At 43.1% G+C, this 27,735-nt stretch overlaps 1 protein-coding gene across 16 annotated transcripts in view; it reads left to right on the top strand.

Moving 5' to 3' along the window:
- The window catches only part of rad51b (RAD51 paralog B), a 687,200-nt gene that overhangs the window by 357,929 nt on the left and 301,536 nt on the right, over window positions 1-27,735 (top strand). Inside the window, exon 10 of one of the 16 annotated variants that reach the window (XR_005946235.1) lies at window positions 4,016-4,288. The exons of the other annotated variants lie outside the window; for them this stretch is intronic. The gene's annotated coding sequence lies outside the window, so the exon portion shown is untranslated. The remainder of the gene's footprint in view (window positions 1-4,015; window positions 4,289-27,735) is intronic. 16 annotated transcript variants of the gene reach the window in all.

Genomic DNA, 27,735 nt, shown 5'->3' with positions numbered 1-27,735 from the left:
ACCTCTGGTCCCAGCCTGTACCTGTGCCTGTAACCTCAAATCAGATATATACAATGTTTGACAAGTGGTGGATGTTTATGTTTTCTGTAAGGTCCCTTGAACTGCATCCTCAGACAGGAGCTTCTTTGACCATATCAGTAGAATCTATAGCCCCATTAGAAGGTGTTAGAGGCTTATCAAAGGCGTGCTGAGGATACCAGGCTGCTGTGAAATGCCACTGGCGCGGGTTATCAGGCAGTATCTGCCTGCGGCCTTCTGTGAGGTAGTATACACCACCAGTATACAGTAACATAGCAAACTAGGCAGAGCACTTGTCAATAAAGGAAATGAGCTATCATAAGAGAAGCACAGTGAGCTGAGAAGGGAGTCAGATATAAACAAATAAATTATGGATGACTGCCAGATGCACTGTAATTTTCTGCAAAAATTTCACATGTACAGCAAATCCATCATAATGTCTACTCAAACCCTCACCTATACTTTTGTAACCTCCAGACTCAGCTATTCCAAAATTGTCCTGACTAGCCTCCTATTTTCCCCTCTTCACAAACTTGAACTCACCCAAAAACTGCTGCTAATATCCCAACTCGCTCGAAGTCCAGTTTGCCCATCACCCCTGCGCTTGTTGACCTACATTAGTTCCGAGTCTGGCAATTTTAAGAGCCTTGTGTTCAAACCTCTCCATGGCCTCACTCCTAATCTCTGTAGCCTACCCCAGGCCCACAATCCTCTGGGATCTCTATGCTGCACTGGTGTGTTGGGGCTGATCAAGTGAGACGGTGGGTGAGAGAACTGTGCTCTGTGTCTAACCTGTGTATCCTTGACGTGGGCATGTCTGGTGACTGAATGGTTGGTGAGTCAAATCCTGGACCCTACCTAATGGCAGTCTGGGAGCATCTTCTCACACAGACTGCGGCGGTCTAAGAAGAAGGCCCACCATCACTTTCTCCAGGGCTACCATAGGTGGGCAATAAATGCTGGTCTGGTCAGAGAAGCCCAGATTCTGAGAATGAAGATTAAAAAATGAATTAATAAAATGGAAAAAGTTGCATTCCTCAGTGCTGTTATCCCTCACCTTGATGTGCGCAAAACATTTGAGAAGCAGGCCAGTGTTGAACTGGGTCTTCTCAATTTCAAACTTAACAAATCCATAAACTTTCGTGTCCTTTAGCCATCAGCGATGCCAATGTGGCATGAACCATAGGTGCTGGCACAGCATGAAGCAGTTCAAGACTTTGAAGCCTCTCCTGGTGGCTTTGCTGGGCACTGCGGAGTATGACAAATTCTTTGAGAATGGACGGTCCAGGATCGTTAGTGGGGAAATCATGCTTGACAAGTCTACTGGAATTTTTCAAGGATGTAACTAGTAGAGTTGATGAGGGGGAACCAGTGGATGTGGTTTATTTGGACTTTCAGAAGGCTTTCGACAAAGTCCCACATAAGAGATTGGCATGTAAAATTAAAGCGCATGGGATTGGGGGTAATGTATTGAGATGGATAGAAAACTGGTTGGCAGACAGGAAACAAAGAGTAGGAATAAACGGGTCTTTTTCCGAATGGCAGGCAGTGACTAGTGGGGTACTGCAGGGATCAGTGCTGGGACCCCAGTTACTCACGATATATATTAATGATTTAGATGAGGGAATTAAATGTAATATTTCCAAATTTGTAGATGAGACAAAGCTGGGTGGGAGGGTGAGCTGTGAGGAGGATGCAGAGATGCTTCAGTGTGATTTGGACAAGCTGAGTGAATGGGCAAGTGCATGGCAGATGCAGTATAATGTGGATAAATGTGAGGTTATCCATTTTGGTAGCAAAAACAGGAAGGCAGATTATTATCTGAATGGCTATAAATAGAGAGAATGTGCAACGAGACCTGGGTGGCCTTGTATACCAGTCGCTGAAGGTAAGCTTGCAGGTGCAGCAGGCGGTAAAGGCAAATGGTATGTTGGCCTTCATAGCCAGAGGATTCGAGTACAGGAACAGGGATGTCTTGCTGCAATTGTACAGGGCCTTGGTGAGACCACGCCTGGAATATTGTGTGCAGTTTTGGTCTCCTTATCTGAGGAAGGATGTACTTGCTATAGAGGGAGTGCAGTGAAGGTTTACCGGACTGATTCCTGGCATGGTGAGACTGACATATGAGGAGAGATTGAGTCGATTAGGATTATATTCGCTGGAGTTCAGGAGAATGAGAGGGGATCTCATAGAAACCTATAAAATTCTAACAGGACTAGATAGGGTAGATGCAGGAAGGATGTTCCCGATGGTGGAGGAGTCCAGAACCAGGGGTCACAGTCCAAGGATATGGAGTACACCATTTCGGACTGAGATGAGGAGAAATTTCTTCACCCAGAGAGTGGTGAGCCTGTGGAATTCGTTACCACAGAAAGTAGTTGAGACCAAAACATTGTATGTTTTCAAGAAGGAGTTGGATATAGCTCTTGGGGCAAAAGGGATCAAAGGATATGGGGAGAAAGCGGGAACAGACTATTGAGTTGGATGATCAGCCATGATCATAATGAATGGTGGAGCAGGCTCGAAGGGCCGAATGGTCTACTCCTGCTCCTAGTTTCTATGTTTCTAAACCCAGTCAGGCTTGAGGATAGGCAGGGGGAAAAAATCAACCTGAGTTCCTAGTCAGTATCCAGTGAGTTTCATTGCAACATATGCATGTGATCCTTAGATAAAGACAAAGTGGAGCTTGACTGTGAGGTGCTGGATTAGTTACTATAGAACTGTACCTCAGCAAGGGTCAGGAGAAAGGAGGAGGGGAAAGCCAGCTGAAGGAAGGAGTATTATGAAAATCAAGCTCCTATTTATTCTTTTAGCTTCTGTGTAATTATATTATTTGTAATTAAATTTTATCTTGTTCTGACTATATCACATCAGTTTGCAAGTGCGGCGGTTTCCATACATCAGAGTGGACATGAGCATGTGGTGGATAATCCATGCAAGGCCTGGGGTATCATAGTGTCCTGCAACCTGTCGTCTTCTTCGAACAATAACAAAATGCATTTATACAGCACCTTTAACTTAAATCCCAAGGTGTAAACAGACAAGATTTGAGTCATGTAAAATAGCGTACTAAATATTATACTGGACTGGCAGGCAACTCAAAGGTTGTGAGTTAAATCTCACCCCAGCAAATTGTGAAATGAAATTCAATTAAATCTGGTAGCTTGCACTGAGAAAAATAAATGACCATTGTCATAAAAATCCACTCCGTTCAGTAATATCCTTCAGGGAAGGGAACCTGTCACCCCAATTGGGCTGCCCTACACATGACTCCATTCTCAAACTATGTTGATGACTCTTAAAGCCCTCATCTCAACTAGGCTTAGACAATAAATACTGCCTTGTAGGTGTCACCAACATCCGAGAAAATTTTTAACAAAATGACAGCTCCAGAGCTGTTCTTGTTACATCTCCCCCAGTTCCACACACACTCTCCCACACTTCACAGTAGCATTGCCAATTATCTAGGTAAGGGGCTCTGTGTCATTTCCAGAGTCAGCTATTTGCACTTCCAAGATTTGTTGTTAACCCTGGCTTCTGTACAATGATTTTGTTAAATTTCTACAGAATCCTGTTTTTAATTATGTCCATTTAACATCCAACCCTGTCCTATAGTATGGTTAATTTCTGACTTTGGGTTCCGTGCCTGGACAGCTACCTCCACTATTTCTAATGGAATTTTCCCCATGATATTTTCTCATTTTCGTCTCAGGTGGATGTAAACGACTCTGTGGCATGATTTTGAAGAACAGGGGAATTCTCTCTAGTATACTTTTACCTCTCAACTATCATGAGAAACATTATCTGGACATTTATCTCATTGCTGTTTGTGGAAGTTTGCTGTGTGTAAATTGGCTGCTGCATTTCCTACATTAAAACAGTGACTACACTTCAAAAGTACCTAATAGGCTGTAAAGCATTTTGAAACATGCTATCTTTCTTTCTATCTATCTCTAATTTCTTTCTCTTTTTGCTTCTTTCTTCTTCTGACCTGTAGGTGTATAACCGAGCCCAATCATCTGTACCAAAATTCACACATTGCAACCGATATCACTGAATATTGATCCAGAATGGGAACTCCAGCCAGTTTGTACTCTCCTCATCCTATAACCCAGAAAACCTGAAGACCAATTTTACAGCTGCCGTGACTAAGATTGACTGAACCAGCAGTGCCTGTAGATCGAAGCTGGGCCCTTGCTGGTCTGTTTAGCTCAGCTGTACATTACGTGGTGGGGAAGTTGAGGATTGTACTTGGGTCTGAATTATTTTGGTAATTTCCCTCTTGTGAAGGTGCTGATTTTCGCTGGTCACAGTTTCAGATGCCAGCTGCCTTTGGGGATTCTCCATCTGCGATCCCACACAATGAGTGCCAGTAAGCCATTCGCCTGTAGATCCCTAGATATTTCCTTACCCCACAGTGCTGAGGGTAGATACAGTGCCTCAACTGTTGTCCTGTCAGTGTTCAGCCTGCCCAACATCAAAACCAGGCTAACATGTCTCGCTACTACAGTACCCAGTGAGCCTCCGAGGTGGGTGGGGAACATGGGTCTAACTTATATTTGGTGCAGGTTATTTAGGTGCTGGAGGACTTAGCTGTCAAAAGAAAAATTAAGTTACAACTTCCATGCGCCTCAAAACATTTCTGCTGTTTTTGCAAAGAGAGATAAAGGCCACATCAAAGAGTCTTCAGATGGTCTGTGTTCAGCGTAAGATGCTGAGTGAAGATTTTGTATGGAGACTGCATTCAGAAGATCTGTGCAGGGTTGGGGTGGGTGGGGGAGAAATGGAGCGAGCTTGTTGTTTACTGTACTCAAATCTAGCAGGACACAGCTGAAAGCTGCAGCTTTATGGGTTTGGCCTATGTGGATCTTGGAAAGGAAAAACACACAACAAAGACTATCTCTTTTTGCAACAACTATTTATATTTATATGGTGCCTTTAACATAGTAAAATGCTCCAAGTCGCTTCAAAGGAACGTTATGAAACAAACTTTGACATCGGGCCACATAAGGAGATAATAGGAAAAGTGAGCAAAAAATTAGTCATTTTGATAGATTTAAAGGAAGATCTTAGGAGAAAAGTGAGGTGGAGAGTTTTACAGAGGGAATTCCAGAGCTGGCTGCCAGCCCTTCTTTTCTGTACTTTATTTTTTCCGGCATATCCTAGTCTAGCTCTCCGCAGTGAGTTGCTGGGAACACAGGTTTTTCCTTGGCTGCCTGCAGTTGCTGCCGGAAAGCATTATGCTCAGCTAGGGAAATAACATCTGTTGTTACAGCCTGGCTACCTCTAGACTGTTTGTGTTTGGATGCACGTTGGCTGTGAGAGCATTCATGTGAATGTGAGCCTGTGTGTTTATGTCTGTTATAGCATTCATGCATGTGTGTCAGTGTGGCACCTGTGAGAGCATTTATGTGTGCTTATGCTTATGTCTTGTATCTAACTCCATGTAGTAGCAATCACGTGTGTGTTTGTTTGTGGGGCCTGCTGGAGCATTCATGTCTGTTTGCACACACGTTTGTCATGTGTACCTGCAAGAGAGGGAATGTGTGTGTGTGTGCATGCACATGTGTCTGTATATTCAGATTTGTTTATTCTACCCAGGAATTTCTTGTGCTACCCAAGACAAGAATCCCTCCCCTGAAATAATGTAGACTATAGAGGCCTCTGGAGTTTCCATGAGAAATTTGCCATCTCTGTATAACATTTTCCTCTGCAAATTTTGTTGGTATCTATCTCCAAGTCTCCCTATCTTTCCCAGGCAGTCTGCAGTGAATCCTAAATTTGACACCAGGCCAAACAAGGAATCCTGAATCCTAAAACTAAGCATTAATACTGCTCCATATAGAGCAAGGGAGGAGTGCAGGCAGGCAGCAACATCAGGGTGAAGCCAATGTTGTTGGTTCACAATGGGTAACTTGTAAGATGTGTTGAGAATAGAGGATTAGCTGTCTTGTCCCCAGTTCTATTTGGCTTGGAATTTGAGCAGTGAACAAGAGAGAACAGGTTTAAACCTAGCAAGTGTCCCTTGAGGTTGTGACTAAGGAGATACCTCACTCTAAGCTTGAGTGATTTGCAACAACAATTTGCATACATACAACATAGCAAAATGTCCCAAAGCACTTCACAGGAGTGTAATCAGAAAAAAATGCCGCAAAATGAAACATTAGGATAGTTGCTGGATCAAAGATTTAGGATTTAAGGAATGTCTTAAAGGCAAATAGAGGAGAAAGTTATAGAGGTGGAGCTGGGGAGCTGTAGGGAGAGAATTCCAGACCTTAAGATCTAGTCACTTGAAAGCACAGCTGCCAGAGGTGGAGCAAAGGAAGTGGGGAATGCGCAGAAAACCAGAATTAGTAGGCGTTGGTTTGTTAAGGCTGCTATATCATGCAAGTTATTGTTAATGTAGAAGTAAAGCACCAAGGCTTTGCAGAGGGGTCAGAGAGAAATGCACACTTGAGTCAAAGGGAGGGCCTATTAAGCGGGATGGACCAAAATCTTGGTCAAAGAGTTTGGTTTTAAGTTAAGCTTAAAAAGACAAATCTTCCAAATCTCTAAGAACAATTCCACTAGTAAGGAAGTACAAAGATTGAAATTGGGTTTTCTTAAAGTTTTGTTTATCAGAAACCGCTTTAATATGATTTGTTACCGGAAAAAGCTTGAAGTGTTTTCTCTTCTGCGTGCTTAAGGGCTTGTTTTCCTTTCATTTGCTTTGTGCCTTTCTCTTTAATTGCGATTTGATGCTTTTCCTTTGAATATGAAATTTGAGCGGGGCAGAAAAAAGCCACCTCATGCTCTTGCACTGAATTACAAAGCCACACAGACCAGTGGAGCTGATGAGGTTATGTATATATTGTATGCAGATACCACCTTCTGGCATTTCAGTAACATAAGGTCAGAAGAGGAGGCCATTCAGCCCCTCAAGTCTGTTCTGTCATTCAATTACGTAATGACTGATCTATACCTCAACTTCACTGATATCCTTCCTGAAAAAAATCTATTGGCCTTGGTCAAAATTCATAGTCTAAATAGCCTAGCTCTAATTTTAATATTATCCTGCCTTGTCCTAGATTCCTTCACCAGAGAAAATAAGTCCATCTTTAAAGACTTTTATTAGGTTAACCCTCAACCCTCTAACCCATAATTTAACATTTAGTAATTTAAACCTTTAAGCTGTGTTATCATTTTGGAAAATTTGTGCTGCATCTCCTCCAAGGCCGATATTATCTTTCCTGAGGATCATTGCCAGAACTGAATGCAGTTTCCTAGATGGGGACTGACTAAGGGTCTGTACAACTGAAGCATCACTTCTTCACTTTTGTATTCCAACCAACCTGAGATCATGACCTACATTCCATTAGCCTTTTTGATTTGTTTTTGTACTTGTGGTCTAGCTTATAGTGCTTTGTATACCCAAACTCCCAATTCCCTTTTTGCTCCACAGTTGCTAGTTTCTGACCATTAAGAAAACATTCCAGTTGGTTCTTTTTCTGATCCAAAGTGGATGATCTCACACATTTCCTCATTGATCTCCCTCTGCCGCAATTAAGCCCACTCACTTATCTGTCTTTGTGCCTTTGTAACTCCCTGCTCCCATCTACCCAACTTACCATTCCTCCTAACTTAGTGTCATCTGCAAACTTGGGTATACAACTTTCCATTCCTTCATCCAAGTCAGTGCTACATCTGATGAATAGCTGAGGCCCAAGTCCAGATCCCTGACATAATACCACTTGTCACATCCTATCAATCTGAGAATATCCCCTTTATCCCCATTCTCTGAACTGCAGCACATGGATCTCACTGCCTCAGCCAGATCTCCACTTTTAATCCTAGAACACTGGAGTTGCTACAGGTGTACTCCAGCATTCTGTATCTGATCAGGAAGTCCATACAAAATCCTGAGAGCATTGCATCTCGCATCTCTTGTTTCGAAAAACTGTGGCTTGGTATGTTATTCCTTATACATGGAAAATTACATGCAAGGAAAAGAGAAAGACTTGCATTTATATGGTGCCTTTCATGACCTCTGAATGTCCCAAAACACTTTACAGCCAATGAAGTTCTCTTTTTAAGTGTAGCCACTATCGTGATGTAGAAAACATGGTAGCCAATTTGCAGCAAGCTCCCACAAACAACAACGTGACGATGACCAGATAATCTAGTGATGTTGATAGAGGTATAAATATTGACCAAGACACTGGGCAGGGCTCCCCTGCTCTTCCATGAAATAGTGCCATGGGATCTTTTACGTCCATCTAAGAGAGCAAACCAGACCACGTTTAATGCATCATTCAAAAGACAACACCTCAGAAAACCCCGTTCAGTGCCACACTGGAATGTCAGCCTAGGTTTTTAAGCTCAAGCCCCTGGACTGAAACTTGAACCCACATCCTTTTGACTCAGAGACGAGGGTGCTACCAACCCCTCAATTGTCGAATATCTTGCCAACACTAATTGCCATAATTCATGCATTGATACTGAAGCTAATTGTCATACCTGCTACCACTGCACCAGCACCTACCCTTGTATTATTTACATGTCAGTTCTGGCTCAGCAGGTAGTATTTCTGTATCTGAGCCTGAAGGCTGTAGGTTCAAGTTCCACTGCAAAGATTTGAGCACTAGCACTGAGGGAGAGCTGCACTGACAGAGCCAGTCTTTCAGATGAGGCATTTAACAAAAAAACTATCTGCCTCATAGGCCTGGACAGCTGATCGATTGTGGGGAGTCCCTCATTTTATTATGGTTAACAAGTCCAGTATTTTGGCATGTAGTTAGTATCCAGATGTATTTGACATTGTGTTGCGTGGAAGACTTGGTGTAGTTCTGCGATGGGGGGATTTCGAATATGTGGGCTAAGTGTGATAAAGTTGTGGTCAATATGCATGTTTGGGTAGAGAGGAGATAGAGGGTGTATTGCCAGCCAGATTGACGTTTGATGAGGGGGCAGGGGATTCATGCATGTCGGGTTTTTTCAAAGTCTTTTTTGAAGTAAAGTGAGGAGGAGTAGGTTATTTCTGAAAATTTCATGTGTGCAGGTGAGCATTTTATTAAAATTTGACAAATTGTCTGAATTGCTTAATCAAACTGTCATCTTTTAAAGTATTGCGACACAAAGGTAGATCTAAAGAAAGAACGAGTATGTAGCACCATTCACAGCCTCAGGACATCCGAAAGTGCTCTACAGTAATTTTTAAAGTGTTATAACATAGGAACCATGATATATAATTTGTGCATAATAAGGTCCCACAAACAGCAATGAGATAAACCACCAGGCAATCTTAGTAGGTGTTTGATTGATTAAGTATTTCCCAAGAAACTGGGGCAATCTCTCCTTTTCTTTGAAATAATCCCATGGGATTTTTACATCCATCGAGAGGGCAGATGCAGCTTCAGTTTAATATTTTATTAAGAGCATCCCCTGCTTGCTCCACTGGAGTGACAGCCTGGATTATGTTCTCAAGTCTCTGGAGTGGGACTTGAACTGGAACTTCTGACTCAGGCAAGAGTGTTGCCCACGGCTGATACCTAATTTAGCTAGGACTGTTTAGAGGAGGACTGACCATAATAAAATTTAAAAAAAGGAAATGGCACTGTTCAAATACCATGATATGTTTACAGGAGTTGTCTGCCAGTCTGTGTCTGTTTTTTTAATTCGTTCATGGGATTGGGGTATCACTAGCATGGTCAGCATTTATTGCTCATCCTAACTGCCTTTGAAAGGTGATAGTGAGCCGCCTTCTTGAACCGCTGGTGTCCATGTGGTGTAGGTATACCCATTGTGCTATTAGGAAGGGAGCTCCTGGATTTTGATCCAGCTGCAGTGAAGGAACAGCGATATAGTTTCAAGTCAGGATAGCCTGTGACTTGGAGGGAAATTGCAGGTGGTGGCGTTCCCATGCATTTGCTGCCCTTGACCTTCTAAGTGGAGGAAGTCATGTTGAAGGAGCCTCAGTGAATTGTTGTAGTGCATGTTGTAGATAGTACACACTGCTGCCGCTGTGCTAGTGGTGGAGCGAGTGAATGTTTAAGATGGCGGATGAGATGCCAACCAAGCAAGCTGCTTTGTCGAGCTTCTTGAGTGTTGATGGAGCTGCACTCATCCAGGCAAGTAAAGAGTATTCCATCACACTCCTGAGTTGACAGGGCCTTCAACCGTGTCCGGCCCATCTCCCGCACATCCACCCTCACACCTTCTCCTCCCCCCCAGAAACATGATAGGGTCCCCCTTGTCCTCACTTATCACCCCACCAGCCTCCACATTCAAAGGATCATCCTCCGCCATTTCCACCAACTCCAGCATGATGCCACCACCAAACACATCTTCCCTTCACCCCCCTTGGTGGCATTCCATAGGGATCGTTCCCTCCGTGACACCCTGGTCCACTCCTCCATCACACCCTACTCCTCAACCCCCACCTATGGCACCTCCCCATGCATACGCAAAATATGCAACACCTGCCCCTTCTCTTCCTCTCTCTTCACCGTCCAAGGGCCCAAACATTCCTTTCAAGTGAAGCAGCATTTCGCTTGCATTTCCCCCAACTTAGTCTACTGCATTCGTTGCTCCCAATGCAGTTTCCTCTACATTGGAGAGACCAAACATAGGCTGGGCAACTGCTTTGCAGAACACCTTCTGTCTGTCGGCAAGAATGACCCAGACCTCCCTGTCGCTTGCCATTTTAACACTCCACCCTGCTCTCTTGCCCACATGTCTGTCCTTGGCTTGCTGCATTGTTCCAGTGAAGCCCAACGCAAACTGGAGGAACAGGACTAGGCACTTTATAGCCTTCCAGACTGAATATTGAGTTCAACAACTTTAGATCTTGAACTCCCTCCTCCATCCCCACCCCCTTTCCATTTCTTCCCCCTCCCTTTTGTTTTTTCCAATAATTTATATAGATTTTTCTTTTCCCACCTCAACCCCCACCTATGGCACCTCCCCATGCATACGCAAAATATGTAACACCTGCCCCTTCACTTCCTCTCTCCTCACTGTCCAAGGGCCCAAACACTCCTTTCAAGTGAAACAGCATTTCACTTGCATTTCACCCAACTTAGTCTACTGCATTCGTTGCTCCCAATGCAGTTTCCTCTACATTGGAGAGACCAAGCATAGACTGGGCGACTGCTTTGCAGAACACCTTCTGTCTGTCTGCAAGAATGACCCAGACCTCCCTGTCGCTTGCCATTTTAACACTCCACCCTGCTCTCTTGCCCACATGTCTGTCCTTGGCTTGCTGCATTGTTCCAGTGAAGCCCAACGCAAACTGGAGGAACAGGACTAGGCACTTTACAGCCTTCCGGACTGAATATTGAGTTCAACAACTTTAGATCTTGAACTCCCTCCTCCATCCCCACCCCCTTTCCGATTCTTCCCCCTCCCTTTTGTTTTTTCCAATAATTTATATAGATTTTTCTTTTCCCACCTATTTCTATTATCTTTAAATCTATACCTTTTATGCCCTTTTAGTCTTATTTCACCCCACCCCCACTAGAGCTATCTGTACCTTGCGTGTCCTGCTATCCATTCTTAATTAGCACATTCTTTTAGATAATATCATCACCTTCAACACCTCTTTGTTCCTTTGTCTGTGACATATTTTGGTTATCTGCTCCTATCACTGGTGCTTGTCCCTACAACCACATCCCCCCCACTTCTCCCCCCACCCCCCTACCTTAAACCAGCTTATATTTCACCCCTCTCCTACTTTTACTTAGTTCTGTTGAAGGGTCATGAGGACTCGAAACGTCAACTTTGTTCTTCTCTGCCGATGCTGCCAGACCTGCTGAGTTTTTCCAGGTATTTCTGTTTTTGTTCCTGACTTGTGCCTTGTAGTTGGGAAAGGCTTTGGGGAGTCAGGAGGTGAGTTACTTGCAGCAGAATTCCTAGCCTCTGACCTGCTGTTGCAGCCACAGTGTTTTTAATGGCTGGTCCAGTTCAGTCAATGATCAATGATAACCCAAGGATGTTGATAGTGGGGTATTTAGCAATGGTAATGCCGTTGAACCTCAAGGGGTGATGGTTAGGTTCTCTCTTACTAGATATGGTCATTGCCTAGCACTTGTGTGGTATGAATGTTACTTGCCACTTATCAGCCCAAGCTTGAATGTTTTCCAGGCCTTACTGCATGTGAGCACAGACTGCTTCAGTATCTGAGGAGTTGCAAATGGTACTGTGCAACCATTAACAAACAACCCCATTTCTTACCTTATGATAGAGGGAAGATGGTTGGGCCTTGGACACTGCCTGAGGAGCTCCTACACCAATGTCCTGGGGTTGAGCTGATTGGATTTGGGCCTTGCATCAGAGATCTAAGACCCCTGTCGCTGCTTCCCTCTCTAGGGTGCTAAGGAATAGGCTGGTGCAACAGGTTCACTGTATAGCCATGAGAAAATGAAATAGATTACAAAATCACACAATTCCATAGGCACTTTGAACAGAAACACGGGCTAATCCAAAAGGTGCAAAATACTGCAGATACTGGAAATCTGAAATATAAACAAAATGCTGGAAATACTCAGCAAGTCAGGCAACATCTGCAGAGAGAGAAACAGAGTTAATGCTGCCTGAAATGTGAACTTTGTTTCTCTCTGCAGATCCTGCTTGGTCTGGTCAATATTTCAAGAATTTTCTGTTTAACACAGCGTTATGATCCTTGGACAGACCTCAGGACATGGGAGGAGATATGGTTAGGGACCAATACAGTTTTTGTTTGAAGTAGATAAATGTTGAGATTCAAGACACCTGCTTTCAGAATAAAGCCTCAAGATTCCACAGGTTTTGAACAAACTAAACAAAATTTACTATCCAAGTTCAGAAAGATAAAACAATTTACAATATGTATCTTATACTCTGACATTCAGGGTAAGTTTGAGGTACGTGTGAATTAACAGATGAACTGTGGTCGAACACACCACACTGTAAATGACAGATGCAACCAAGCCAGAGTACATGGATTTCTCAAGAACTTACCCAGATGTCAGTAAACACCAAGTCAAACAATCTCATTGAAACACTGTCTCACTAGGGATTCCCAGCTTCACCTTCAAAAATCTCTCCTTGGATTCTCTCCAAAGGTCATTCCCACTCAAATGGCTTTAACAATGGCCCACCTCACAGAGTTTTAATCTCGCCATTCAAGATTTCTTCTCCCTGGATCCCCAAGTCTGCAATTCAGCCTCTACTTACTGACATCATTTCAGCTCTTTACTAGACGGCTAGCTTTACTGAGCTGGCACTGCCCCTGATTTTCTTTGAACTTTTGTCTCCCAGCTGTTTCCAGCTATCCAGGGCTTCCTCTGTGCCCTCTTCAATTACCATGGCTTCCTCTGAGCCCTCTTCTCAGCTCCTCAGAGCTAACAGCAGCACTTTGGCTGCATGGAGCTTCTTCCCCCTGCTTCTGACTCTCCCAAAACTGACCGCCTCCAGAAGCATTGTTCACTGATCCTTGAACTGTTCTGGTGACCTATCAAAGCAATCCCAAAGGGTCACATCCTTGTTGCTAGGCAGGAACCAATGTAACATCCTGTACCTTAAACGATACAATCTCCACAGAAGGCAGATTTAGCACCCAAGCACACACACACCAATTAATTTTATGATAACAGCCTAATACTTCATTTGGACTCTCAGTATTGGCAGAGTAGACCTGACAGAACCTCTGACAGGATTGGACAAAGCAAAGAACAACAGTCATGGTCAAGAGTTTAAATATACCAACTATGACATCAACTTGTAATTTATATAGCCTTTAATGTAGTAAAATGTTCCAAGGAGCATGACCAAAATTTGACACCAAGCCACATAAGGAGAGTTTAGAACAGATAATCAACGAGGTATGTTTTCAGGAGGAAAGAGAGACAAAGAGTTCAGCTCCAAATTGCCAGAAAGTGCATCAAATAAAGGACTGAAAAGCATTTTTTTCTGAGGGAGAGACATCAATGAGGGTGAACCCAGTTGGCATGTACAAACTTGGCCAGACTAGAAATTGGAGCCTCGGCCTTCTGTTTGATTCTGTTGGTTTCTGAGGGCTTCAGGGAAGGTCCAGTTCTTAATTCAGCTCCTTCCTATCAGTTGAAATCTGAATGTCAGTGCTGCCCTTTATGAGACCCTGCAGGCAGCTCTGAATAATATCCTTGATTAAGTCGTGTGTGTGTGTGTGTGTGTGTGTGTGTGTGTGTGTGTGTGTGTGTGTGTATATGCCTGCACTTGTGTGTGTGTCTGTTTGCCTGCACTTGTGTGTGTGTCTGTTTGCCTGCACTTGTGTGTGTGTCTGTTTGCCTGCACTTGTGTGTGTGTCTGTTTGCCTGCACTTGTGTGTGTGTCTGTTTGCCTGCACTTGTGTGTGTGTCTGTTTGCCTGCACTTGTGTGTGTGTCTGTTTGCCTGCACTTGGAATGAATAGAGTGGGCGCTCAGGCAAGTCAGCACAGGCTGATCGTTAACTGTTTCAGGAGGCCTGAGGGCAGTCTGCTCTTATCCTTTGGAGCTGTCTGTTGGGATTGATTCTTTATTAACAGCTTGAGGACTGCAAGTTTCTTTGGGGGTTGACTGGGACTTTGAAAATTATTCCATCATTGGTTATGGAATTAGGTTAGAAATGAAGATTGTTGACTGGAATTGTTTTATAAGACTTTCTGCTTCATGATTATGTTCAGTAGTAGTTCACAATGGGATACAGTTTCTTTAAATCAGTGGATTTTATGCTGAGAGGGTTCCAATATTCAAAATTTGGAAATGCTTGGTGCCCAGTAAGGTTACCACTTGATTTGATGATGCTTCCGAAAGATGAAGTTGGGGCCTACCTGCTAGAAGGGAGCTGAGGCCTATCTGAGGGTTGAAAATCAGAGGCTCGACTTGAGGCCTGCTTCAGTTGGAGGCTGGAGTCACTGTGTTCCAGCACAGAGTGTGATGCTCACCAGAGAAGAGGAAGATCAAACACTGTTTTGAGTTTTACAAGTATGATGTCAGAGTTGTGTGAATATACAGTATCAGGAGAGGGTGAACAGGCTGAGACCCTTTTGCCTCATAAAAAGAATTGACGGGTGACCTAAATGGCCTTTAAAATTATTAAAGATTTTGATATAGTAAATACAGAGGAACTTTTTCCACTTCTGGAAAAGAGCAAAACTAGAAGCCATCAATACAAGATGGTCACCACAAAATCAAATAGGGAATTCAGAAGAAACAGGGTGTTGAGAATGTGGAACTCACTACCACAGGATGTGATTGAGGCAAATAGTATTGATGCACTAGGAGAAGCTAGAAAGCATATGAGAGAGAAGACTGTAGGTTATCCTGATGGTTAATTAATGAGGTATAGGAGGAGGCTTGAGTGGAGCACAAACACCAGCATGGATTGATTGAGCCAAATTACCTATTTCTGTGCTGTATATTCTTTGTAGAAGCACAATTTTATGAATCCACTTTTAAGACATATCCTTTCCAGTTTAAAAAGTCCACATTTTTCTAGTCTCTCTTTATAACTCTGACCCCTGAAATTTGGAATGTGCCTCATGACTCTTCTCTGCACTGTCTGAATGTGCCTTTGGAACATTGGTGACCAGAACTGGACAGTGTTGAAGACATGAGCGCACTGATGCAGTATGCAGTTTGATTGTAGCCTCCTCTTACATAAATCCTATACTGACTAAGTAGTTCAACATCCTGTTCACTTTGACAGTTGCTGCTCTGTATTGATTGGAAATATTTAGCATTGAGTCAACAAGGCTCCCTAGTCTTTCAGCTTCTTCATGAGCTCCATTCAAATCTGAGTGTTGTCTATTTTTACTTCCCAGGTATTACAACGCACATTTGGCTGCATTAAATTCAGAATGCCATTATTCTGCCCCTTGCACCCAATTCATCTTTATTCCTCTTCCAATTGCTCTGATCCTCTCGAGCTTCAAGTTTGACCACTTTGTATTGAGTCTCTCGATCCAGGTCCTTAGTATAAATTAGAAACAGTAGTTGTTCCTAGACTGTCCCGAGACACCACGGTTAGTATCAACCTCATTCCTCCCCTTACAGTTACTTTTTACTTCTCTCAGTTATTATTTAATTTGATTCATGTTGGAAGGACTAATTTTATCATCTGCTTCGCCCGTATTGTCTCTTTCATCTTAGTTCTTCGCCACTGTGCTCTTAATGTCTTTTAAATCTGCTTTTGCCTGTGCTTCCCTTTTAAGAAAATATCTAGATCCATCTGCCTTACCTACTGCTCTGTCATGTTCGTTGGTTTACTGAAAGGTCAGAGAAAAGGTCCTGTGTTTAAAATGATGCTGTGGTTATAGGTGAGGCCCGCCCCCCTGCCCCCCAACCACCACCCCACCCAAGGCTCAGATGAGGTGTTCATACTGCTCACTGAGGCCTTGGCTTGAAGCAGTAAACTACTCTCTATAATTAGGCCCACCACTTCCTGTTTGGGTTGACTGATGTCAATGGAAACAGTCACAGGACAGGAACCCACAGGGGCCCAAAGGATCTTGTTCATTTCAAAATGATGCCCAAACATAGCATCCTGCAAATACTTTTTTTATTTGCACAATACTATTCTGGTTAGCTGTTGTTTTTAATAGAGCAGCACACAGTGCACCCAAGTTTCCCCATGGGTACAAATGTACATGTGGCAAATGGTGTCACTTTCTATTCCTCAGTACTTTCTTTTGCTGCTACATGTATTTTTTCCATTATCTGCCCTGTACCAAGTCACCAGTCATCTACTGGCCACAGAAAATGATATTTCCAGAGCTTCTTGAACTCTAGGGTTATGTTTGCCTTATTTCTCCTCCAAACCGCCCCCACCCATCCCCGTTATTACCTGGTCATTACCACATTGCTGTATGTGGGGGCTTGTTTTGTACAAGTTGGGTGCTATGTTTTCTACTTTACCACAGTGATTACAGTTCAGAAAAGTACTTCATTGGCTGTTAAGTTATGTGGTTGTGAAAGACTCTGTATAAATGCAAATTTATCTTTCTTTTGATTATATTTTCCTCAACAACATTCTGTTGCCTTTATATAGCACCTTTAACTTGATAAAGCATCACTATGGTGTATTGGCAAACAAGTTTTAATAATAAAAACAAAAAACTGCGGATGCTGGAAATCCAAAACAAAAACAGAATTACCTGGAAAAACTCAGCAGGTCTGGCAGCATCGGCGGAGAAGAAAAGAGTTGACGTTTCGAGTCCTCATGACCCTTCAGCAGAACTGAGTGAATCTTAGGAAAGGAATGAAATATAAGCTGGTTTAAGGTGGTGGAGGGGGCATTGGGGGGAGAGAAGTTGGGGGAGCTGGTGTGGTTGTAGGGACAAGCAAGCAGTGATAGGAGCAGGTAATCAAAAGATGTCACAGACAAAAGAAAAAAGTTTTAATAGGATGACAAACTGCTGGACTTTCTCTCTGATAGGTGGAAATCACCATATTTCTGATTTGAAGTGTTCCTTCTAACACTAAAATGAAATTTGTTTACAAGCAATGTGATTACACAGAAACTGAAAGAGCACGTACACCATCTGACATCTATAATAGTTAAAGCTACTCAAAAAAAAACAAGTCTAACTCTTAGTATCCTCTTCTGATTGCTTGACTTCTTAGAATTAATACAACATTGAAGGAGGCCATTCTTCCCATTGTGCCTGTGTTGGCCCTTTGGATGAGTTACCCAAGTAGTCCCACTCCCTAGCTCTTTACCTAAAGCCCTGCAATTGAGTGAAACACAGGTCTGGAGCTTAGAATGAAAGGGGGATTGGGAGAGGTACAGTAAGGTCATAGAATATAGGCGGAATTGGGAAGAGGTACAGTAAAAATATCAAATGAAGGGGGGATTGTGGAGAAGTACAGTAAGGATATAGAATTAAGGGAGGATTGGGGAGGGGTAAAGAGTGAGGTCATAAAATGAAGGGGAGATTGGGGAGAAGTACAGTAAGGTTAGAATGAAGGGGGATTGGGGAGAGGTACAGTAGGATATAAAATAATGGGGGCATTGAGGAAAGGTACAAAGTGAGGACATGGAATGAAGGAGGGATTGGGGAGAATGAAGAGGAGATTGGGGAGAGGTACAGAGTAAGGACATAGAATGAAGGGGGAAAATACAGAACCTTTCTTTGAAACTGCGCTTTTTACTTTTTGATAATCCTTTGCACTGATTGCGCTGAGATTATTTTAATCTTATGTTTTTGTTGCTCCCTGTAAATTCCCCTGCCCTCTCTGAAGGCAGTATCTTGTGCTGGCCTCTGGTTCCACAGAACCACCTGCACTCTAGTGCATTGCTTGGATGGCCTTTCATTGTATCTGAAACTAGACAGCGAGTACTGGGGGGGGGTGGTTCCTTCTCACTGTGGAAGAATGTCCAGTTCAGCCCAACACTTTGCCATGGAGCCAGTAGGACAGCAGCCGGGAATTATGTTTCCTAGCTATCTTTACCACTCCCAACTCAAATGAATTGAGCAATATTTGCCTGCTGCCTGTGAATGAACCACAGGTTCAGGGATTGAACCTGGGACTTTACTGGTCAGTGGGGCTCAGCTCCGCAGTGAGCAAGACATTCACTAACTGAGCCATTGAGGCTCCACCCTGTACTATGTGCTACAGTGGCCAAAGGTGCTGAGAAACCAAAAAAAATTAGTTGAAGGAAAATGCTTATTTCTGTTTAGCCCACACTTTAAAGAGAATGCGACACTCAAGAGATCTGTGTGGAAACATTATTACAGCAATCAATAGTAGTAGGGTCACGTTAGCCATTGGAAACTGAAGGAGCTTGAAAACTGCCTGTGTAAGCACCCAGTGGGCCACCAGAGCTAAATGTAGTAAGGGTGTGGTTACTGAAGGCTGAGGACAGGTTACAAAGTACTGGGCCTAACAGAATGACCATGGCAGCGCTTGTACCGAAGTGTGGGAGTGTTTGATACAAGTTTTGTCTGCACTGAATTAAAAGCTGCAAGAGTTGTCAACCCTTCCGAAAATGCTGACACTAGCTAGTCACGCACACTCGCTGGCTCTTTCTTCTTAAAGGTTCACTCAGGCAGCAATTGTGGAACTTCATGGTTCTCAGGACACACCTGGACAGTGGCACATGAGCATGTATGGGAGTTCATCACCATTCGGGATCGTAATGTGTGCTTTGAAAGGATTTCGCCAGACAGCCCTAAGCTGGGATGGCAATTAATTAGCAGGCAGAAGGTCATATAAATGCAGCGCGTATAAGGAGCGTGTGGCAATCCGGGCACCCTGCTGAACCGTTCCCCCTACCACCATCTGCCCCACTTGTGTCAGAGACTGTAGGTCACGCATTGGACTCTTCAATCACCTGAGAATTCATATTTAGTGTGGAAGCAAGTCATCCTTGACTCTGAGGGAGAGCCTAAGATGAAGAAGATTTAATACAGGTCAGGCAGTGGTTTTGCAGAGATTCTGAGAAATGGCCTAATATCTGGTCATTAAGAAGATTTCTGACATCTTGATGTTGGCCAAGTTCCTGACCTTTGCTAGTCTTTGACAGGAGACTTTTTAATAAGTGGCATAGAACCTAGGACCTTGATGTTAACAACATAAGAACATAATAAATTGGGACAGAAGTAACCATATGGCCCGATGAGCCTGTTCTTCCATCCGATGTGATCTTCAGCTCACTTCCCTGCCTGCTCCCCATATTCCTTGATTCTGTGAGAGACTAAGAGTTCTGTTGAAGGGTCATGAGGACTCAAAACGTCAACTCTTTTCTTCTCCACCGATGCTGCCAGACCTGCTGAGTTTTTCCAGGTAATTCTGTTTTTATTTTGTTTAAGAATCTTCTGCCTCAGCCTTAAGTATATTCAACAATGGAACATCCACAACCCTCTGGGCTAGAGAATTCCAAAGATTCACACCCCTTTCTAAGTGAAATAATTCCTCCCCTCAGTCCTAAATGATTGGCCTCTTATCCTGAGACTATGCTCCTGTATTTTAGATTCCCCAGCCAGGGGCAACAACCTGTTATGTCTACCCTGTCAAGCTGCTTCAGAATCTTGTATGTTTCAATGAGAGCACCTCTCATTATTCTAAACTCCAGAGAATATAGGCCCAATTTACTCAGCCTCTCACCATAGGACCCCCTCTCATCCCCAGGACCAATCCAGTGAACCTTCGCTGTACTAGCTCCAGTGCAAGTATATCTTTCCCTAAATATGGAGACCAAGGATAGAATTTAATGCCCTCCCCCATGGCAAGTTTGGTGGTGAGGAGGACAATTAATCAGATGAGAGGGAATCCTGCTACATTCCCACCTCCACCCCAATTAAGTCCACGGTGGGAAGGCTTTTGGATGGCCTGCCAAGTGCCTGAATGGCACTTAATTCAGCAGGCCTGCCCTAAAAGAGAAGAAGCAGGGCTCTCACCAGCTTTCCAGCTGGCAGGGGAGACCCCTGTCACATCTATCACCTAGACCTTGGTGTACAAGGCACAATTTCAAAATTTACAGAGGATCCGAAACTTGGAAGCATTGTGAACTGTGAGGAGGATAGTGCGGAACTTTAAAAGGTCATAGACAACATTGTGGAGGACAAGTGCCAGATGAAGTTCAATGCAGAGAAATGTAATGTGATTCATTTTGGTCGGAAGAACATGGAGAGGCAATATAAAATAAAGGTTACAACTATAAATGGGGTGCAGGAGCAGAAGGGCTTGAGTGTATGTGTACATAAGCCGTTGAAGGTAGCAGGACAGATTGAGAGCATGTTTAAATACAATATCCTAGGCTTTATTAATTGGGGCACAGAGTACAAGAGCAAGTAGGTTACATTGAACTTGTATCAAACACTAGATTGGCCTCAGCTGGAATATTGCGTTCAGTTCTGGGATCCACACTTTAAGAAAGATGTGAAGGCATTGAAGAAAGTGCAGAAGAGATTTACAAGAATGGCTCCAGGGATGAGGAATTTCAGTTGTGAAGATAGATTGGAGAGGTTGGGATTGTTTTCTTTGGAGAAGAGAAGGCTGAGAAGAGATTTGATAGAGATATTCAAAATCACGAGGGGTCTGAACATAGTTGACTGTTCCCACTCGTGAAAGGATGGGGAACGAGAGGGCACAGATTTAAAATAATTGGCAAAAGAAGCAAAAATGGAATGAGGAAAACCTTTTTCACACAGCCAGTGGTTAAGGTCTGGAATGCACTGCCTGAGGGTGTGGTGGAAACATACTCAATTGAAGCACTCAAAAGGGAATTAGACTGTCATGTGAAAAGGAGGAATATGAAGAGCTGCAGGGAGAAGGCGGGGGAATGGCACAAGATGCATTGCTCATTCCGAGAGCTGGTGCAGACACAGTGGGCCAAATGGCCTCCTTCTGTGCTGTAATGATTCTGAGACCCTGTAAATACCACCCCAAAACTGCACCCATCATCCAAGTGTAGTCTCACCAAAACTTTATGCAATTGTTGCAAGATGTATTTATTCTTGTACTCCAATCCCTATGCAGTAAAGGCCAACATCCTATTTGCCTTCCTAATTGCTTGCTTAAGCTGCATGTTAACTTTTCAAAATAAAAACAGAAAATGCTGGAAAAACTTAGTAGCTCTGGCAGCGTCTGTGGAGAGAGAAACAGAATTTCCGTTTCAAGTCCATATGACTCTGCTTCAGCGCTTTTGCTTTTATGTTAACTTGCTGCATTTCTTGTACAAGTACACCCAAGTCACAGAATCACAGAATTGTTACAGTGTAGAAGGAAGCCATTCGGCCCATCGTATCTGCACCAATTCTCTGAGCATTTTAACTTAGTGCTAATCTTTGCCAATTCCGCATAACCCTCCACATTATTTTTATTTAAATAATCATCCAATGCCCTCAATTGAACCTGCCTCCACCACACTTCCAGGCAGTGCATTCCAAACCCTAACAATTCACTGTGTGAAAAAGTTTTCTCTCGCCTCATATTTGCTTCTTTTGCAAAATACTTTAAAACTGTGCCATCTGATTCTCGATCCATTTACGAGCAGGAACAGTTTCTCCCTATCTATTCTGTTTAGACCCCACATGATTTTGAAAATTTCTATCAAGTCCCCTCTTAACCTTCTCCTCTTCAAGGAAAACAGTCCCAACTTCTCCAATCTCTACCCATAACTGAAGTGTCTCATCCCTGGAACCATTCTGCACTCTCTCCAATACATCCTTCCTATAGTGTGGCACCCAGAACTATACACAATATTCCAGCTGAGGTCTAACCAGTGTCTTATATAAGCTCATCATAACCTCCCTGCCCTTGTACTCTATGCCCCTACTAGTAAAGCCTAGAATACTGTATGCTTTAGTAACAGCTCTCTCTACCTGTCCTGCCACCTTTAATGAACTATGTACATATACACCCAGCTCACTCTGCTCCTGCACACCCTTTAGAATAGTATCCTTTATTTTATACGGTCTCGCCATGTTCTTTGTACCGAAGTGTATTACCTCACACTTCTCCGCATTGAACTTCATCTGCCATCTATCTGCCCACTCCACCAATGTGTAAATGTCCTTTTGAAGTTCTACACTGTCCTCCTCACAATTCTCCCAAGTTTTGTGTTGTCTGCAAACTTTGAAATTCTCCCCTGCATACCAAGATCTAGATTATTTATGTTTAGGGTCCCAATACCCATTAACCATTATTCTGTCTCTTATCCCTCAGCCAATTTTGTATCCACATTGCTACTGTCCCTTTTATTCCATGACCTATAATTTTCCTTACAAGTCTTGTGTGGCACTGTATTGAACGCCTTTTGGAAGTCTTTTTACACCACATCAATGAGCTTGCCCTCATCAACCATCTCTGTTACCCTATCAATACTGCCCTTCCGCTCTTCTTCCTTCCCTCCTGTACAGCTGGGCCACCCGTGGTGTCACGTGCTTGGCTCTTGCTGCACTCCTCCAAGGATCCATTGCCCTCACCGATATTTGGAATGGAAAACCGGTTAGTGAGCGAGACCTCTGGGGCCTCCTGCACTACCTGCCTGTTTCTCTTGGATTGCCTGGCAGTCGCTCATTCCCTATCTGTCTGCTTGCCCCTAATTTGCGGTGTTACCACCTCTCTGAACGTGCTATCCATGTAGTTCTCTGCCTCACAAATGCACCTCTGAAATGCAGAGCTCAAGCTTGTGCAGCTGGTGACACCTCCTGCACGTGGGCTCGTCTGGGTCACGAGAAGTGTCCACAACTCCCTACATGCCACAGGATGGGCATTCTGCTAGGCTGAGCTGTCTTGCCATGTCTTAACCTTAAACTTTTAAATTAATTTTTTACTTAAACTTTAGTTACTTTTACTTACTTTAACTTACTTTAAGCTTACTCTTGTACCATTAACTATAAACTGGAGATTAGTAGAAATTCTTCACCCTGACTCACAAATTGGCTTCCTCTCCTGTGCCTATAAATTCTTACTTTCCCTGGGCTTGTTTAGAAATTTACGTTTCTGTGCTCGCGCTGCTTTGAGTCTCCTGACTGTCTCTCCATTGGCGCCGTTTTATCTCCTCCACTTGCGCTGTTTTATCTCCTGAACTTCCATTGTTTTATCACCCAAACTCTCGCTGTTTCATTTCCCAAAGACCCGCTATCTTATTTCCCAAACTCCCCCTGTTTTATCTTCCAAACTCTCACTGTTTTATATCCTGAACTCTTGCTGTTTTATCTTCCGAACTCTCACTGTTTTATGTCCTGAACTCTTGCTGTAATATCTCCTGAATTCTTGTTGTTCTATCTCCTGAAGTCCCTCTGTTTTATCTCCCGAACTCTCGCTGTTTTATCACCAGAACCCTCATTGTTTTATCTCCTGAACTCTCACTGTTTTATATCCTGAACACTCGCTGTTTTATCTCCTGAACTCTCGCTGTTTTATCCTCTGAAGTCCCTTTGTTTTATCTCCCAAACGCTCGCTGTTTTAACTCCTGAACTCTCTGTGTTTTATCTCCCAAACTCCCGCCGTTTTATCACCTGAACTCTCGCTATTTTATCTCCCAAACTCCCGTTGTTTTATCTCCTGAACTCTCACTGTTTTAAAGCCTGAACTCTCGCTGTTTTATCTCCCGAATTCTCATTGTTTTATCTCCCGACTCTCACTGTTTTATCTCCTGAACTCTCGCTGTTTTATCTCTTGAACTCTCACTGTTTTACCTCCTGAACCCTCGCTGCTTTGTTGCTCGAACTCTCACTTTTGTATCTCCTGAACTCTTGCAATTTTATCTCCTAAATTCTCACTGTTTTATCTCCTGAATTCCCCCTGTTTTATCTCCCAAATTCCCGCCGTTTTATCACCTGAACTCTCGCTATTTTATCTCCCAAACTCCCGTTATTTTATCTCCTGAAGTCTCGCTGTTTTAAAGCCTGAACTCTCGCTATTTTATCTCCCGAATTCTCATTGTTTTATCTCCCGACTCTCACTGTTTTATCTCCTGAACTCTCGCTGTTTTAACACCTGAACTCTCGCTGTTTTATCTCTTGAACTCTCACTGTTTTACCTCTTGAACCCTCGCTGCTTTGTTGCCCGAACTCTCACTTTTTTTATCTCCTGAACTCTTGCAATTTTTTCTCCTAAATTCTCACTGTTTTATCTCCTGAACTCCCGCTGTTTTATCTCCTGAACTCCTGCTGTTTTATCTCCCAACCTCTTGCTATTTTATCTCCCGCACTCTTGCTGTTTTATCTCCCGCACTCTTGCTGAATTCTTGCTGTTTTATCTCCTGAACCCTTGCTGCTTTGTTGCCCGAACTCTCACTTTTTTATCTCCTGAACTCTCGCTATTTTATCTCCCAAACTCCCGTTATTTTATCTCCTGAAGTCTCGCTGTTTTAAAGCCTGAACTCTCGCTATTTTATCTCCCGAATTCTCATTGTTTTATCTCCCGACTCTCACTGTTTTATCTCCTGAACTCTCGCTGTTTTAACACCTGAACTCTCGCTGTTTTATCTCCTGAACTCCCCCTGTTTTATCTCCTGAACTCCCCCGTTTTATCTCCTGAACTCCTGCTGTTTTTTCTCCCGAACTCTTGCTGTTTTATCTCCTGACCTCTTGTTGTTTTATCTCCTGACCTCTTGTTGTTTTATCTCCCTAACTCTCACTCACCTCTTGCTCCCAAAGTCTCGATGTTTTAACCTCTCCTGAAGTTTCGCTGTTTTAACCTCTCTCCTGAAGATTCTCTATATTAAACTCTCTCCCGAAGTCTCACTGTCTTAACTTCTCTCTTCTGAAGTCTCGCTGTTTTAACTTCACTCTCCCGAAGACTCTACGTTAACCTCTCTCCCCAAAGTCTCGCTGTTTTGACTCGCCCTTGAAGATCAACATTTACAAGTTTTACACCTTTTCAAATATCTTCTGCTTGTCCATTCTTATAACCAAAATGAATAACCTTACACTTCCCTACATTATACTCCATCTGCTACTTGTTCTCCACTCTCTTAATCTGCCTATATCCCTTTGCAGCCTCTTTGTGTCCTCCTCACAGCTTGCATTCTTACCTAAGGTTATGTCAATACCTATGTGAGGTTACCTATGTGAGATTATTCACTTTGGCAGGAGGAACAGATCTATAGACTATTTCTTAAATGGTAAGAAATTAGAATTGTAGATGTACAAAGGGACCTGGGTGCCCTCGAAAAATCACTGAAAGCTAACATGAAGGTGCAGCAAGCAATAAGGAAGGCTAATGGAATGTTAGCCTTTATTGGAAGAGGATTTCAGTACTGGAGTAGCGAAGCATTGCTTCAATTGTATAGAACTTGGTTAGACCGCACCTGGAGTACTGTGTGCAGATTTGGTCCCCTTACCTTAAGAAGGATGTGATTGCCATAGAGGGAATGCAATGAAAGTTCACCAGACATGTTCCTGGGATGGTGGGACTGTCCTATGAAGAGAGATTGGGGAAACTGAGTTTCAAAGAATGAGAGGTGATCTCATTGAAAGCTACAAAATATTTAAAGGGATAGGCAGGGTTGTGCAGGCAAGATGTTTCCCCTGGTTGCCGAGTCTAGAACCAGGGGACACGATTTCAAAATAAAGGGGAAGCCGCTTCGGACCGAGATAAGGAGAATTTTTTTTTTACTCAGAGGGTTGTGAATCTTTGGAATTCTCTACCTCAGAAGGCTGTGTAAGCTCAGTCAGTAAGAATGTTTAAAGCACGATTGACAGATTTCTAAATTCAATCAATAAGTGACAGATATTGACGTTATCCTCATATTCTAAAGGGATATGGGGATAGTGTCGCCCCATGGTTGTATTGAATGTTGGAGCAGGCACAGTGGGCTGAATGGCCTACTCCTGCTATATGTCCTAGCTCTGTATTGTCACCAAATAGATACATTACTCTATCTCTTCGTCTAAGTCGTTAATATAGATTGTAAATAGCTGAGGCCCCTGCACAAATCCTTGCGGTACTCCACTAGCCACAGCCTGCCAACCTGAAGATGCCTCATATATCCCCACTCTATGCTTCCTGTCCATTAACCAATCCCCTATCCATGTTGATATATTACCCCCAACTTCATGAGCCTTAATCTTACTTATTAACCTTTTGTGTGGTACCTTATTGAGTGCCTTTTGGAAATCCAAGTATACTGCAGCTATTGGTTCCGATTTATCTACCAACAGGTTACATCATCACCACTACCTTCTCAGAGACAAAAGGCTTCAAATGTTGGCCTAGTCAGCAACGCCCACATCCCCTCAAAGAAAAAAGAGTTAATAAATTTGTCAAACATGAGGCACACCCACCAACTCCAGAAACAGATTGCAGCTGCAACAGGGGCCGTCGAGTGCCAAAGCTGGGCTGGTTAGAAGACCTACCTCGGTTCTCTGGGATTTTGTCCCAGTTGTTTTAAAAGTTGTCTAACCCTCATCCCTCATACCCCAATGCTACTTCCATGTCACCTCATGCCTCCTCCCATGCCACCCTTTACCCTCCCATGCCACCTCTATAGCCACTCACCCATTATCCACTATGGACAAACTTAAGGAGCCATGTGGAGATGAAAAATAATAAACTCATAACAATCTGTAGAGCTCTCACTCTTACATACTTGATACAGAAAAAACATCTGTCATTCACAAAACCCATTCAAAGAGTTTAAATCCCCTAAAGTGGACAATCTATTATAAAGATAAGTTAACCTCTATTTGCTAACCACAACAAAGACAGCTAATCTTTTAATAGCTTCGTAAAACTGTCAATCAAAATGTGAACTCAGCCAAGTGTGAACTACTGAGATAAGTGTTTTTGACATTTTGAAACTCAGCCAGGCATTCATGATTGCCTCAGCTGTAATAACAGCCCTTGGGAAATTAAAACAATGAACTCTTTGAAACTGCAAAAAAAATGTTTTTTTCCCCCAAGCTACACTAGATAGTTTATAAACAAAGCAGTTCAGCAGCATTTTTAAAAATTAACTCTGCAGCTGTAGCTAGGTATTTTCTTTTTTGTTTTTATACGGCTTGGGATTTATATAACTTTAGACCATGACAGTTAAATAGACCTCATTTGTACTTCAAGAGCATTTAGGTCTCCTCCATAAATTTGTGGCTCCACACTGCGGGTTAAGGCGCTTGGAACAGGAAAAATGGAGTCTTTTTAAACTCAGCACTATTTTCAAATGGCGCTGTTGAGTTTGAGTTTCCTGCCTGTGGGATTCATGCTCCATCCCTTTTCCTTATCAGCAAAAATGGTATCGGCCAGAAATTGGGACAAGACTTTCACTCGGGTCCCACCCACAATTTTTA

This window comes from Carcharodon carcharias, chromosome 20 (assembly GCF_017639515.1).
Source record: "Carcharodon carcharias isolate sCarCar2 chromosome 20, sCarCar2.pri, whole genome shotgun sequence".
Classification (NCBI taxonomy): Eukaryota; Metazoa; Chordata; class Chondrichthyes; order Lamniformes; family Lamnidae; genus Carcharodon; species Carcharodon carcharias.
The sequence above is the reverse complement of the archived record's forward strand: the minus strand, read 5'-3'. Positions and strand labels throughout refer to the sequence as shown.